General features: G+C 35.9%; 1 long non-coding RNA gene across 1 annotated transcript in view; it reads right to left on the reverse strand.

Annotated features, from left to right (window-relative positions):
* LOC103095929 (uncharacterized) overlaps nucleotides 1-16,611 on the reverse strand; it is a 42,242-nt gene extending 25,631 nt beyond the window's left edge. Inside the window, exon 1 of the long non-coding RNA XR_008917579.1 lies at nucleotides 16,493-16,611. This is a non-coding gene — a long non-coding RNA (uncharacterized LOC103095929). The remainder of the gene's footprint in view (nucleotides 1-16,492) is intronic.
* Between the last annotated feature and the right edge of the window lie 810 nt (nucleotides 16,612-17,421).

Here is a 17,421-nt window from a genome sequence, read left to right on the forward strand (position 1 = left end):
AACAGGGTTGAGTAGTTTTGAAATTCATAGAATGGAGGAATCAAGCTTCCTTTTAGCCACAAATGTCTTGTTTCTCCCTTTTTCATGTATATAGAAAAAGCTAAAACTGAGATAATTCTGTTTCTTTACTGGTATGACAAATCTTGCAGCAGGGGACTAGGGCTTTGATTTCAGAGTAACAAGTAGCTTAGACTTTATAATAGAGGCTCTAAAATTTTCCTGATTTAATAAACCACCTTCCCCTTTTCTGCCATTCTGTTATCATTGTTGCAGAGTAGGAAAGGTTACTATTAGGACTGAGCCCTTTTTGTTTCAAGGGTCACCATGGCCACATTATAGATCATATAATAAATGACTTAATAATAGTGATGTAGCTCCCAGGGGCACAATCATGATATTATTAAATTTTAGAGTTGTCTAACAAATTTGCCGTGGTACACTCTCTTAGATCTAGATTGCCACATCTTAGTCTCATGATTCTGAGAGATTTGTGGGGTCTTTTCTCTAATGCTAATAACACAGGCTCCCACTGGTTTTGTTCACCCCACTGTTAACCACCAGTGAATGATAATTATAAGAGATAATAATAGTTCAATTTAACTAATTAACTTCAGTTAGCTTTTATAACAGTGGATAGAGTCAGGAAGACATCTTCCTGAGTTCAAATCTAATTTTTCTGAGTAGATTGTGAGCTCCTTGAGGTCAGGGACTGTCTTTTGTCTTTCTTTGTATCCTTAAATTGTAGCACAGGGCCTGGTGCAGAGTGGGTTCTTAACAAATGCTTATGGACTCACTGATAAACTGAATTAAGCCCCACAATGCAAGGGATCCATAATGAAATCTATACAGGACTTGGTTCCTTTGAGGAAGAATAGTGACAAGCAAGAGGACATCTAGGCTTTGATCAGGATGCTGAAAAGATTCTGACATAGTTGGGCAAAATAGCTTCCAGAAATTGCTTTAATTTCTTTTTCATTGGTTGTGATTTCACCTTTTTTCATATTTTTTGGTCAAGATATTTTATTTACCAAACATATAGTAAGTTTTTTTGCCCATATAAGTTTTCTAAAGTTAAATGATTCTCCCTTCCCAGAGCTGGTAAGCAATTTAATGTGGATTATACATGTATTATCACACAAAACATATTTCCATATTGTTCGTTGTTGTAAAAAAATACTCAGATAAAAGCAAAGTCTCCAAATAGAAACACAAATAAACTAACGAATAAAAAAAACATGCTGTGATCTGCATTCCAACTCCAATAGTTCTTTCTCTGGATGTGGATAGCATGTCTTAAGTGCCTCAAAATTGTTCTGGAGATCATTGTATTGCTGAAAGTAGCTAAGTCTGTCACTGTTAATCATCCCAGGATGTTGCTGTTACTGTCTATAATGTTCTCCTGGTTCTGCTTATTTATCTCTGCATCAGTTCATGTAGGCCTTTCCAGGTTTTTCTGAAATCATCTTGCTTATCATTTCTTAAAGAACAATACTTCTTTATCATTTCATCACCATCATATACCACAATTTGCTCAGCCATTCCTCAATTGAGGAACATCCATTCTATTTCCAGGTCTTTGCCATCACAAAAGAGCAGCTATAAATATTTTTGTACAAGTAGGTCCATTCCTGTTTTTTAATGTCTCTTTGGGATACAGATCTAGTAATGGAATTGCTGAATCATAGGATGTGCACAGTTTTTTAGCTCTTCGGACATAATTCCAAATTGTCCTTCAGAATATTTGGATCAGTTCATGACTCCACCAACAATGCATTAGTGTACCAATTTTGCTCCATCCCTTCCAAAATGTATCACTTTCCTTTACTATTGTCCAATGTAATATGTATGAGGAGGTAGCTCAGAGTTGTTTTAATTTGCATTTCTTTAATTGAGTGATTAAGAACATTTTTTATATATTTATTGGTACCTTTGGTTTCTTCATCTGAAAACTGCTTGTTCCTATCCTTTGACCATTTTTCAAATGGAGAATGGCTTATGGTCTTAAAATTTGATTTAGTTTCCATATGCTTGAGAAATGAGACCTTTATTAGAGAAATTTGTTATACATTTTTCCCAGTTTGCTGTTTTCTTCTAATCAGTTACATTGGTTTTGTCTGTACCTTTTAAAACTTTTAAATTTAATCTAATCAAAAGTATTCATTTAACATCATGTAATATTCTCTGTCTCCTGTTTGGTCATAAATCCTTTCCTTTTCTATAGATATACATAAACTATTCCATGTTCCCTTAATTTACTTATGATATTACTCTTTATGGCTAAACTATATATCCATTTTTATCTTATCTTGGTATATAGTTTGAGAGATTGGTCTATACATACTTTCTGCCATACAGTTTTCCATTTTTTGCAGTTTTTGTCAAATAGTGAGTTCTTATGCTGAAACTTAGGATCTTTGGACTTAACAAACACTAGATTACTAAGATCATTCACCTGTAATCTATTCATAGATCCACCATTCTATTTCTTAGCCAGTACCAGAATACTTAGGTGATTAATGCTTTATAGTACAGTTTAAGATCTGGTATTCCTAGGTCACCATCCTTCACATTTTTGTCATCAGTTCCCTTGATATTCTTTACTTTTTTTTTCATTTTTGATCATGGAAATGTGGTTTTATTCATTTTTTTAAATCAAGTTAACCAATGGTTTATCTATTCTATTCATATTTTTATGAAATTAATTCCTTACCTTTTTATTGTTTCAATTATTTTCATACTTTCAATTTTATTAATCTCTCCCTTAATTTTAAGGATTTCAAATTTAGTGTTTAATTGATAATATTTTATTTATTCTTTTTCTAGTTGTTCTAGCTGCATGCCCAATTCATTGATCTATTCTTTCTCCAATTTTTTGATGTAAGCATAAAGAAATATTAATTTCCTTCTAAGTACTGCTTTGGCTACATCCCATAAATTTTTATATGTTGCCTCTTCATTGTCATTTTCTTTAATGAAATTATTGATCATTTCTATGATTTGTTCTTTGACTCTTTCATTCTTTAGGATAATATTGTTTAGTTTCCAATTAATTTTTAGTTTTTCTTTCTGCTACCTTTTGTTGAATATAATTTTTATTGCATTACAGCCTAAAAAGTTGGCATTTAATATTTCTGCTTTTCTGCATATAGATGTGAAGCTTTTATACCTAATTACATGATCAATTCTGCTATAGTCTTCAGCATGTAAATTGAAACTTATTTGTTGAAGGAACAATAAATAAGTAAAGCACAAAAGTTTAGCAGAAACCTGGATTTCTCAGGGTTATCCAAGTCCAAAGGACTGATAGAATGGAAAGTCAGGTATAGGAATTCAAATTTCCATCCATAAATATCAGTTAATGATTAAGAAGGCAAAACAGTAGAGGATTTAAGAGAGATAGGAGCCATATTTTGACCCTTTCCCCTTACCACAAAACTAGCAAGTTAGGCTAGTTTTGATTTTTTTAAGAGGTATTGATACCTTGTTTAATTAACTTGGAGGTGAATAGGGTTAAGGTGGAACTGAGAACAATCTTCAGATATTTAAAAATGATCAAGTGAAACAGGAATTCAATTTGATCTTTTAGAATCTCAGTGGCTGAACTAGGAACAAAGAGTAGAAAATGTAGAGAGGTAGACTTTGGCTTTATGAACTAAAAACAAAACAAAACAAAAAAAACCTCTAATAAACAGTTAAAAATATCCCAAAGGGGCATGAGTTGTCTCCCCTACCTTTTCAGTTGAATTAATTTATACAAAGAGCCTCCCCACAAAGAAAGGAACTTTTAAGGTATATATGAAGGTGAATAATCTATGTAGAAGTTGGAAGATAAAAAAAAACTAGTGAAAATTGTGGCTTAGATTCAGGGCTGGGAGAAGAACTTAAATTTAGGATACTGACTTTTAGAATAACTCATATGTTATAAATGTGCATCTTAACTACTATCCAGAGTGATAGACTTTTATGAACTCACTTATCAAAGGAGACACATAGTGGTTGCAAGAAACAACTACCTAAATTGGTGATTGCCAATCTCAGGAAATGAAGTTTTGATTTTCAATCTCCAGTCTGTGTTGTCTCAAATAAATTATTTTATCTTCTTTTGATTTTCTATCATGCCTAATTTGCTGATTTCACTAATATGTGATCTCATAAAGACATGGCTACTCTCTATAGATAAAGACTGTCCCTTTTTAATCCTATATTACCCTTTCCCAGGGGCAGTTAGATGATGCAGTGGTTCTTAAGTTCAGAAGGACTCACTTTCCTGAATTCAAATCTGGCCTCAGATGCTTTTTGTACAACCCTGATTAATCACATAACCATGTTTGCCTCAGTTTCCTCATCTATAAAATGACCTGAAGAAGAAAATGTCACACAATTCAATATCTTTGCCAAGAAAACCCCAAATGGGCTCACAGAGAGGACACAACTTGGAGCCAATGTTGCACAATCAAGTTGTCCCTCATTCTCATTGTGCCCCTCACTCATCTATTAGGGGATTCTTTGGCAATCCATACACTTATTCTTATTTATCCTTCATCTCATCTTTAATGTTAAAGGTTGAAGTCCATTAGAATTTTTGAGAAGCGGTGGCTAAATGGCTCAACGGATTTAGAGCCAGGCTGAGAGACAGGAAGTCCTGAGATTCAAATACAGGTCTCAGCCATTTCCTACCTGTGTAACCCTGGGCAAGTCACTTACCCCCATTGCCTACCTATTACCACTCTTCTACCTTAGAATCAATACATAATATTGATTCAAAGATGGAAATTAAGGGTTTTTAAAAAGAGAACTATAGAAAATATGTTTAGGGTGATCATTCTGGGGATGTGGGCACTGAATTCAACCTTAAGATTAAACTGAAGAGGCAACTGCATAGTTCATTAGATTGAGAGCACAGCCTAGAGATGGAAGGTTCTATGTACATTTCTGGTCTCAAACACTTAGCTGTGTGACCCTGAACAAGTCATTTAACCCCCTATTGCCTAGCCCTTATCACTGTTCTGCCTTGGAACTGTATACAACATTGATTCTAAGACAGAAGGTAAAGGTTTAAAAAATAAAAGATTAAATTGTAAATATAGTGGGAAAATTAGGTTTGTAGTCAGAAAACATAAATCTACATCTCTTTTCTTTTCTAGCTTTAGTTTCCTTCTTGTTCTATCTCCTACACAAGATAGTTATGAGAATTAAATGATATAATATATGCAATACACTCTGTAAGCCTTAAAACACTGGCATTATTAAGTTGGCAGTCTTAATAAAAATGAGTGAACATTGTCTAGGCAGAGCACTGCTTGATCTAGTCAATTCCCTGGTCTACCCTGCCAATACCCATCAGGTATTAAATGTGAAATTTTTTAAGAATATTTGGTAGCTGATCAGGGCAATGAAAGCTGTGAAAATAGAGGCTGAGGAACTTCTAACTTTTTGTTGTTTCCTATTCTGGAGAAAACTCTAGGGTATCAGAGCAGATCCAGGCACCTATTAAATTATTCTGTATAATTAAAACTTAAGCATATATAAGCCTACTCCAGTTAATGTGTTAAACTTCTCCCAAGATACCTCTCTATCCCAATCACATCTTAAATTGTCTCAAACTTATACCTTAAATCTAATAGGAAATCTCACCTTTTAACAAAGTATTATACTGAGTAATTTGTGAATTGCCTTGAAAATAAAACATATACTGCAAACATACAAATGAAATATTTCCAATTGGCACTAAATTGCAATTAGTTTTATTTTGAAAAAGAAGACATATTTTAGTAATTCTGTAGGCTAGCAGAAAACCAGAGCCTTCCTCTATAACCAGTGCTATGAACCAAAACCAGCACAATTTTTTTCAGTTGTTCAATACCTTTCCTTAATCTGCTTGCAAATCCTCACCTGGTATGATGCCCAACAGGCTTGACTACAACTTTAACAAATGCAGATTGATAACCCATCTTGTCAGAATTTCTCATAGAATGTGGGGGGATACTATTTGTGATAAACATCATAAAGCATGAGTGGCCTTTAAGCCTGCTTTGAAATGATACGAATATCGATGTGGCTGTTCCTTTCACCTCCCTCCCCAATCAATGCATCTCACACTCAGTGAAATACATTTACGAAAGCATCCTACTGCATCTTCATTTGCCTTCGGATTCCTAATAACTTTCCTTTTTCATGGGATTAATTTCAGTCAATTAAGCAGGCAAGCATCTCCAATCTGAGACAACTCAGGACTGTCACAAATGAGAAATGTTTTCAAATGAATCATTCTTCAGAGAATGATCTTGCTGATGGGAGTTGTCTATTACAGGTCTGACATTTGTGCTGACATGATTAGCTATCCCTTTCACCTGGGACACCTGTAGGGAAAGTCCTCAGGATGTTTTTGAGCTTCAATAAATGAATTCCAGTTATTCCCTAGATGGGGCTCTAATTACACCTGGCATTTTGAGCTTGGTTGAAAAGACAGCTGAAGACTAAAGAGTGACCTGATCCTTGATGTGAGCATGAGGAGGACTTTGGGTAAGCTTCCTTGTGCCATCCCAAATGAGTTATGCTAATTGGTCCTTAAAGGTATTTAGACTCAAATGGAATTCTCACATTAGAAGCAGTATATTACATGCTCATTACTAGCAGGGATTGAAAGAAAGCTTAGATTGTAGAATTGAGATAGGCAGCTACAGGGTACCTCTGACCATAGGCATCATCATCACTTACTTTCCTAATTTTGATGTATAAAACATCAGCATGAACCATACAGCGAAAGGCTCACTTATAACCATCAAAATCAATTTGGGTTCCATTTGGGCACTTTACCTGTACTGTTCTGCCAGATGTCATTATTGAGGCAATTAGGTGGCACAGTGGATATAAAAGCTGAGCCTGGACTCAGGAAGTCCTGAATTCAAATCAAGACTCATATATTTATGAGGTATATGACCCTGGGAATGTCAACCTCTGTCTGCCTATTTCCCCAACTTGAGGATTGTGAAGATTAAATTAACTCTCCCCTGCCCATTTTTTGATTTAATCTCCAGAAGCATATACACCCCACTTACACTTGAGTGGGGGAGGTCTGTGACCCATGTGTGTGTGTGATAGTGGGTGATGATTCAGAATCGACTGACTGTCCCCTGGGCAGTCCTAAGCAAAGCTTTAGCTATAATTGGTGCACGTAAAATGGAAGAAAGTCACAGGAAGTGACTAAAAGGAATGGTCTTTAAAAATGAAAAGAACTTCCTGTGAGGGGTCTTTTTTGGTCCTTTATCTTCAACTTAACTTTGGAGGAGCTCTGACTGAGGATCTTGGACTGCTTCTACTTTCCTTAAAAATACCATGTGGGGTGAGTGAAAAAGAATGACTCCTTTCCTGGATTTTCTGAAGGCACTAGCCTCAGGAAAGACCTCCCTCTTGAGAGAGGCTTCTTGTATCCCCAGGTCTCTGGCTCAAGGTTATGGCCCCTCCAGCTAAGGACTAATTAGCCCTGCCTGGGTTGAGCCAGGGGCCAGAGCAAAATAGTGTGTAACCTAGTTATCTTACCCTATCCTCTTTCTGATTTTCTTACTTTCAGTCTTTCTATATTTTATAAATAAATTGTTAAAATAAATCTCTTTGGAATTTGACTAAATTCCTGGCAGCCCTAGTCCTAAATAATCCACTCCAACCTTTTATATTATTAATGCCTTACATTCTACCCCTTACAGGATCAAATGAGATGATGTTTGTAAAGTGATTAAAACAGGGTCTGGAACAAAGTAAGAACTTAATAAACACTTATTATATTCATGCTTTGCATCAAGGACTTTCTCCCTCTACATTTATTCTCATTGCACATTATCTCATTATTAAAAACAGGCAACTTTGATCCATGATTCATAGCACCCCAATCTGCTTTTCTGTAAGTACCCTATTAGAAGTAATGCTGTCAAGTCAAAATAGCATTTAGTAAGCAATTAAGTCAAATGAGGACCAATGTGGGGATAATAAAAAAATAACTAAGGAAACAATATGAGCTATATAATTTTAAACAAAATTATTAAAAATTGGTCAATGGGCTTCCCAGTTTTCTCAAAGATTCTGAATACACAGTATGTATTAAAAACAATCAAATAAGATTACTTAAGAGAAAATTAACCAGGATACAAAATTAGATTATCTGATTTCTGATTGGAGGAAAGATTAGGGACTTCCCAAATTGGAATGAAAAACACAAAAAGTTCATTTCCCTAAACTGATCAAAAGAACATGGAAAAAAATAATTGACTGACCAATGTGGGGCCAGTTTTCAGATAAGACATATGGGCTGGCTAAGGTATATAATTATGAGAAAACTCCTTGCAGCAATCTTCAGATTTGAACATGTTTCTAGTAAGCATAGCCTTGATACTTTATTAAGGATCTCTGAGCAATAAGTGGAAGTGGTCCAACTTCCCAGCCCCACAGGACTGAGTTCAAACAATGCAATGCAGTTTTCTCAAAATTCCCAAAATTGAATAAAATTTTCTCACAAGATAGAAATTGGACTAAATCAATATTTGAATAGAAATGGAACTGGACTAGATCCAGAACATAAAGATATAGCAAAAATTTAAACAATTCACATAATTAGAGCTATACAAAAATTAAATTATCAAATTTTGTAGGTAGTGAATTCTCTGTTTCTGAAGAGCTTCAAAGAAGGGTCAGATGGCCACTTAAGTGTATTGTGGAATTTTGTGTTTTGTGTGTTTTTGCTACTGATGATCCTAGGAGTACTTTCCCCTTTGAAATTCTATGATCACACAAAGGCAGACATTTATTTTCTGAGTATATTTGTAGGTCTTTTTTAATCTCCTTATTGTGGGGATTACTTACATTGACTAAAACTAAATGCTTTTCCCTTTACTCACTTATCATTTTTTTAGCAAGAGAAATTTATTTAAATAAAACTAGGTTAGAACTAGTTTGATCATATACCTTGTTTCCCTCTCATTACTATTCTTTGAATTTGATGATGATTTTGATTGTTGCTCAAACAATATGATGATATGGCAGTAATAGTCAAGTCAGTAGTTAGTTGTTGATTGTTTGTTAAGACAGAGGCAATTTCTTTCTTTTTTATGCTAATGTTACATGTGACATGTGAAAATCTCTTTGGACTCTGGATAATAGTCAGAAGACAAAAACAGCTTGAAAGGGAACAATAGTAGGCTGAATCAAATCAGATAAAATTTAGGGAACAGCTGGGTACATGTGACTGATTCCCTTTCTTTCTCTAACCTAATTTTTAATTATTTAATAAATAATTATAAATTAAGATACAGTTTCCAGGGAATTATAACATTGATGGCATTAAGGTAAGATTTCTGCAGAATACGTATGCTCTTTAAACCATTATTTTTTCACCAGAAACTATATTTGGATTATGTGTATGTTCATGCTAAGATCTAATGGGAATCTTATAGAAAAGCAAATAGACTTAATTACTGGCTTTTTTTCCCCCTAGAGTCTTGGTGTTCCTCTTGTGTTAAATGTATGTTAATGTATATTATAATATTATATAATAACTAAAGGTCCCAGGAGAAAAACAATATGCAAAAAAATCCTGAAACCTGAGGGAATATATATATATATATATATATATATATATATATATATATTTGCTCCAGAGTCAGAGGTAGCCCCGGTCTGTGATTGACCTCAGGTACTCTAATCAGACCACAGTTGACAGGCCCCAATACCTCACCAAATACATACTCACTGGTGCACATCCCTTCCTTACTCACCCTGTCCAATCCTCTCAGTTCTGGACGGATGTCCAGTCCCAGTTTCTCAGGCCTCCAAAGTCCTTTGTTGGCATTGAGGCTTAAGTTCCTGCCCATAGGACCCAGGGCTGCTCTACTCTGAGGCATTCATTCAACTCCTTCAGTCCTGAGGCATGCATCAACCAGGGTCTTTGGAACCAATAAAACTGTTTCCAGGACCCTTCACCTGCAGATTCAGATTCCAGTGCAAGAAAAAAGGTGAGGTTTCTAATTGTGCCCTCCATGGTTGCTTTATAGATTCTCCCAGGGCCTATGGCATAAGAACCTTTCTCCCTCATTGTCCTTGCTGTTCAGCTTTCTTCCAGACTCCCATCTGTCTCTGCCTCTTTTAATGTTGATTTTTTTGGAATTAATTTAGGTTGTTTGTAGCGGGTTTTAGGTGGGCAAGAAAGCTTCACATCCTACTCAGACATCTTCCTGGATATACTCAGTATAGCATAAATTAAAAGAATCTATTGATCACCTTCTGAAAGAGATTCTAAAGTAAAAGCTCCCAAGAATATTATAGCCAAATTCCAGAATTTTCAGGTCAAGAAAAAAATACTGCAAGCAGTAAGAAACCATTCAAACATAACAGTAATATTGTAAGAATGATCAGTCATGAAAGACTCAGCTACTCTGATCAATACAATGGTCCTAGACAATTCTGAAAGACTCCATGTGAATAATCCTATTCACTTCCAGAGAGAACTGATGAAGGGCAGATTGAAGCATAATTATTTTTCACTTTCTTTATGTTTCTTTTCTTTTTGCAACATGACTAATATGGTAATATATTTTGCAAGATTTCATATGCATAATTAATATCACATTACTTGTCTTCTCAGTGGGTTGGAGTAAAGCAAGAGGAAGGGAGAGAATTTGGAACCCAAAATTAAAAAAAAAGTTAAAAATAAATAAATAAGCTATGTGTAAAAAATGTTTTGTTTTGTTTTTTAAAGAAAAAGTATGGATAACAAACTTCAAAAGCCCTGTGTCTTTTTTGGTTGATCAAAGCCTCTAGACTAAATGTTTATCAAGTTTATAGCAGAAATCAAAATTAAAGAGGCACTCATAAGGAATTTCTACCTCAAGTCTGGAGCAAGGTCTCTCACAGAAACATGTTTTATGAAGATGAAACTCAAATCTAATGGTTAGAATAGCCCAAAATGACTCTGGTGTCTCAAAGACAAAGATTTCCCATCTACATTTGAATCTTTTCTCTCCAAGGATCTGAGAGAATCCAACTGGGTGCTCCTTGTTGGAGGTGAGGAGATTGAGAGAGTTGTTTTTCTTAGAAATAGCCACACCCACATAATGATAAATTATTTTCTTAGTTTCCACTTTTCTCCTAAAAGAAGGAAACTTTTAGGTCTTCTGCTGAAAGACCATGTCAGAGGAAATGGTCCTACTTCAAAACCCTGATTGAAGTGAGAAGCTGGCAGCAGAAAGAAGCCTTAAAACCCTTTCCCCAACACAGTTCTACCTGGCAGTGGCTAGTGCTGACCAAGAGCAACGTTCTACAGCGTCAGCTCAAGCCTGGCAGAAAGAGTGCCTGGCAAAGACTATGTCTGGTAGAAACTCTTTATCCAATTGAGATTATAGGAAAGACTCAAATACTTGCCAAGGGAGATCAGTAGGAAATTGTTCTGGTGGAACAACCTAATCACATTGACAGAAGACTGAAAGCTTTCTTACCAGTAGGAGTCTGAATTAACTTTTCACTCATGTGCCCTTTAAGTGGCATAGTGGAGAGACTTGAGTACTTAAGAACCAGATACAAGTCCTGCCTCTGAGTCCTACTTGCAACTCTAAGCAAATCAGCCAACTGTTTATTATCCTCAGAAAACTCTAAGGGACTCCAAGTTATTTAAAAGTTGCCAGTCTACACTGTTTCCTGTATCTTTTCTTTGTCTTAATCTACAAGATATGGGCTACGCCTACAACTCTCAATTAAATGTTGTACATGCCTTTTCTTTAAACTCATGTATTTTAAGGTTTTTTTATTGCTTTGTTTTGGTTTTGCTTATGGGTGAGTCTCTAGTTCTAATTGAGAAAATATTAAACAGAAAAATTATTAAATTTATTTAAATCCTATTAAATAAGAGAAATTCTAAATAGAAGTCAAAACAAAATAGCCTGGTGAAAAAGCAGACAACCTCATTTTTAATACTTAAAGTACTCATCTTAAAGGATGATAAATATTTTCCTCCTTTGGGCTTACTGGTGTTGAACATCTTGGAGTTTGTCTAACCTCAGTGTTTTCTTTTCTGACTATTAAATGGATCAAACCCAGAAAAAGAGTATGCTCTGCTTTTGTTTTTCTTCTACTCATGGTATCCTAGTTTGGTTTTGATAGTCAAAACAAATGGGTCTGTTTCTTGACTACAGAGGTTTCCTATTGGGTTACTCACATTTTTTTTTAACCCTATACATTTCAACATGAGCTTTAGAATACTCCTCTAGTTCAATATATATGTGATCTTTTCAATATAATTCCTCCATCCAAGGATGCAGAATCTGTTTCATTTATGTCTCTTCATTTTGTGTAATATACATGCATAAGAAGACTGTAAAATGCAATGTGGGAAAAGACAGTCTTCTGAAGTAAGAGGACAAAAGTTTGAATTTCACCTCTGATTCTTACTCTATATGTAACTTTTAGGCAAAACCCAATCTCCCCAAACCTCATATTTCTCATTTCAAAAATTAAGGAGGAGGATGTGAACTAGATGACACTGGATACCTTTTTAAAACTATATTTGTGACCCAGCCATACCACTACTAGGTGTGTTCAAAGATAGGGGAAAAGGACCTACTTTTACAAAAATATATTAGCACCTCTTTTTGTGGCAGCAAAGAACTAGAAACTAAAGGGGTGTCAATCAATTAGGAATGGTTTAACAAGTCATGTATATGATTATAATTAAATGTTATTGTGCCATAAGAAATGAACAACATAATCACACACACACACACACACACACACACACACACACACACACCCCTGGAAATATTTATATGAAGCAATGTGAAGTGAAGTGAGCAGATTCAAGAAATCTTAGTACGCAGTAACAGCAATAAAGGAATATGGTTAACTCTGAAGGATATAACTATTCTCTGCAATGTGTAAAAAATAGACTCGAATACAGGACTACAATCCCCATGAGCCTTTGCTCCACTTCCCCAGAATGCCTTGTAATCTCACCTGGGCCGAGATCGAGAAGATATTTAAGCAAAGGCTTTTGAAGGGCTCGGCTTTTTTTTTGGACTTCCGTTTTTGGAGCAGAGAGGTCTCTTCCATGATGTGAGGTTATTTTGTCTAGGCCTCTGGCCTAGGCACATGTTTCATACTTGTATATTCTTAATCTTTAACCTTTAATAAACCTCTAAAAAAATATATATTCCTTGCAGAGAGAAACTAATTTCTACCTGCCTCAGATGCCTCAGTCTCCCCATCTCCCCTAAATTTTAATCCTTACAGTTATGGCGACCACGAAGGGAAAAAGAACTTTCAGTCTTCTGATTTCTTTTCTGATCTTAAATTAAGTTTTAATATCTAGTACCTAGAAAAAAAAATTTTTTTTTTGAGCCATATCCCTCTGGCCAAGGTCTTCTACCCTCGCAAAGCTGCTACAGGCTCCGGACCTGCCCCGCCGCTTCCTGCCTCAGCCTGCAGCCCTGATCGTCCTCACCTGGTCCCTGGTCCCGGCCTTGCCCACCCCTGCAGCCACTCCAGCTCCTGGCCTCTCACCAGCCGCTGCCGGCCTATTTCTGCGCCCCAGACCCTCGAGCACAACCCCAGCCGGCTCATCACCCAGATCCTTGGAGCAGATTGCTCAGGACTCATTTCGACCAGCTGGTAACAGTATTGGCCACGTGGGCAGAGGGGAGAGAAGAGAGGGAAATGAGACCGGGCAATTTTCCCTTAGGCTAAGCCTCCACGTGGCTGGGGGTATTGGCCACAGGGGTATCAGAGAGGGGAAAGAGAGAAAAGACTAGAGAGAAGAAACAGATCTTTTCAAACAGAAACTTAAAAGCAATGGGCTGTTTAAAAGGATTTTTGACTCTTCTGGCAATTTCATTGATTTTGCCTGCCTGTCTGGGAGCAGACTCAGCCCAAAGATTCAACTTTAACTTTGGGGAGGAAAATGGGTGGCCCAGCGAACTGGAAGCCAGGCCCAGAGACAGGAGGTCTCTAGTTAAAATCTGGCCTCCGATGCTTCCCAGCTATGGGGCCCTGGACGGATCCCTTGAACTCCATAGCCTAGCCTTTACTACTCTGCCTTCGGACAATAGACATTTAAATGGATAATTAAAAACAAACAAACAAAAAAAAAAAACCCCAAGGAACTTTGAAGAGACTAAAGGCTACATTCTAAGACATTTCAAACTCCAATGGTTTATAAAAAAATCTCTGTATTCTATTGCATTTTTTGTTTAAGGTTTAACTTTGTGATTTTAAGTTCATATATTACTGGATTGAATATTATTCTGTTAACTGAAGGTTGATTGAATTTATTTTGAATGTACTGAGTTTTGAAATTCTGTTGTTTTTCCCCTATAACTGTGTTGAACAAATATTATTGTGAATAAGCCCATATATGAAAAAACAGCTTTTTTCTATTTTGCTGAGGATAGATGGACTTCAGAACTGGTTATAATTGTATTAACAACCTTTGAAAATGTAATGTGCTAAATACCTCAAATGATTTGATTTTAAGGGTTTTTTAAATATGATTTTTGGAATTTTTTTTAACAGTCTGGTTATTTTTGCCTGCCCCTACCACGAGGTAAGGCCCATTCTAGTAGCTGAAGTGAAATGTATTTTATAACCCCCAACCTTCCCACATGTGAATGGAAGTTGGGCAGTTAATTTCAGGGCATTTGTACCCTTGGGAAAAGCCTCCAAGAACAAGGAGCACCCCTTTATTTATGCTCTTCAGCTCACTATTTTACTTCTACCAGGATGATATATAGATTTCTTGATTATGTTCTAAACCCAAGATGAGTTTTACTTTGTTTTAAAAAAAAAAATATGTTTATTACCAAGGTTGAAAGATTGCTACGTTTGTAAAAATTGTGACAAATGTCCATCAATTCATAGGTTTTAAAAATGTCATACAGCAACTTATGTGAAATGTGAAAGTGTGTTTGTTTGCTATTGTAATTAATTGGGCTATTGAGAATTTTGGGGATTTTGATCAATCACCCACAACACGGGGGAATGTAAAAAAAATCATTATTTAAATTGCAAGTTTAAATTCCTTTTGAGAAGAATTTTAGGTAAAGAAGATGCTACCTCTCTGAATCCAGAACTGAACTGTTGGAGAAGCCACCATGAAGAAGCCTCCAGACCACAAGTTGCACAAAATTGAACTTTGGGTGTGGTTGATTGAACATTTATTTGTATGTATACTTTTATGCCAAAGGGGACTGCCCCCTAACGGCTTTTTGTCAATGTGTTCAGAAATTATTGGTTTTATTCTTTTTTCTCTTATCCTCACACTATTGTAATCTTTTAAGTTTATTATGTTTTTATGATCCTTTTGGGAAAAAATTAATTTTTCCACAAATGATCACACGGGGGGATGTAAAAAATAGACTCGAATACAGGACTACAATCCCCATGAGCCTTTGCTCCACTTCCCCAGAATGCCTTGTAATCTCACCTGGGCCGAGATCGAGAAGATATTTAAGCAAAGGCTTTTGAAGGGCTCGGCTTTTTTTTTGGACTTCCGTTTTTGGAGCAGAGAGGTCTCTTCCATGATGTGAGGTTATTTTGTCTAGGCCTCTGGCCTAGGCACATGTTTCATACTTGTATATTCTTAATCTTTAACCTTTAATAAACCTCTAAAAAAATATATATTCCTTGCAGAGAGAAACTAATTTCTACCTGCCTCAGATGCCTCAGTCTCCCCATCTCCCCTAAATTTTAATCCTTACAAATGAAAGGCTTTAGAACAACTTGAAAAGACTCATGATGAAAAAGGCTATTGACCACTATAAAGGGAACTGACAGAGTCTGAATGCAGATTGAAGCATACCATACTTTATTTTCTCCATGAATTTTTCTCTAGTGTAACTGCTATAGGCCATTTTTCAAAATATGATAAATAAGGAAATATGTATTACATAAAAAACAGTTGTACAACCTATATCATATTATCTACTATTGTGGAAGTGAGTGAGAAGGGAGAGAACATGGATTGCAAAATGTAAGAAAATTGTTATTAAAAATTAGATTGACATGCACATTAAAAACACATTTATGATTCTGTTTTATAATAATTAGTCATGCAATATATATTGGGAAAGGAAATGGGATTGGAAAACAGGGGGATAATGGTAGGTTTGTAGCAGGGTATGGAAGAGAGAGGGGAGAGAGGGAATATTGCTTGGTGATGCAAGGGAGGAAGATGCCCCCTGCTGAGAGGACACAGCAGGGGTCCAATGAGGTTTGTTTGTCTTTAAATGACTGAAACTGAAGTTTCAGCTCCCTCTATGATCAGTAAAGATAGTCCACTTATCTGACTGCGAATTCAAAATATAAGGTTTAATAACTAGTTGGGATTGGAGTTTTTTCTCAGCTTCAGACCTGAGGCCAGGCCCCAGAGGCTGGCGGAGGGTTTGTCCCACTCCCGTCTACTCTCGTTGTTCTAATTCAGACTCTTAGCAGTACACAGAAAGCAAACAAGAAAAATTCTAACCTTCACTTTGGGCTGAACCAAGAAGAGTATGCCACTCCAGACTGGGCTGAACAAGCTCCTCTCTCCTCCAATACCCAGAAGCAAGTCCCACAGGGCAGGAAGGAAGTGCTAGTCACAAGACCCAACTGCCACACCCGGCAGGAAGGAAGTGCTAGTCACAAGATCCAACTGCCACTCCCAGTTGGGCCCTTCCCCCACCATCTGTCAGTCTTGTTTCCTTTCCACAGTCACATGACAATAAAAAGCATCATGCTTCTCTACAAAGTATGTAAAAAATAACCTTTTATATCCTGGTTATTGAAGGCTCAGAAACTCTACAGTAACTTTAGAAAATAAGCATCTCTTAAACTATGAAGTGACCAAATAAGATTTTGTTATTGTTGATTTATTTATTTATCTGTTCATTTATTGATCTTAGCAGATACATGGTAAGATAGAGAACACTTTTAAAAGTTACTAACCAATTAAGATTCATATTTTGGGAATTTTATGTCCATTTCATGTTTCTGTGAAACTCACATCCATTGTCCATGACCAAAGAAAAGGGATAAGATAAAGCAAAATGCAATTTTCCCCTAGAGAATTTTGATGGCTGCTAATAAAATTTATAATGATGAATAAATAATGTTTCTTAATTCAGTTCTTTTATCCCAGAAAACTGTCACAGTGCATACACTCATAGTTTAGTTCTAGAAATAATAAAGCATATGTGAAAGAAAATAATTATTGTGGTATATCAAAAGTTTTTATATAGCCACCATGCAACATTTTTGGCATAGATATATAGCAAAATAATATATGGAAGAAATAAATATTTTATGATATTACTATCCTCACTTTGCTGTGATTTATGAACAATTCAAATAGGAAATATCTGATTTCGAATATGTAAGTTTATCTCTGAGTGGCCTTGTGGGTAGAGAGCTAGC

The sequence above is a fragment of the Monodelphis domestica genome, chromosome 3 (assembly GCF_027887165.1).
Source record: "Monodelphis domestica isolate mMonDom1 chromosome 3, mMonDom1.pri, whole genome shotgun sequence".
NCBI lineage: Eukaryota > Metazoa > Chordata > Mammalia > Didelphimorphia > Didelphidae > Monodelphis > Monodelphis domestica.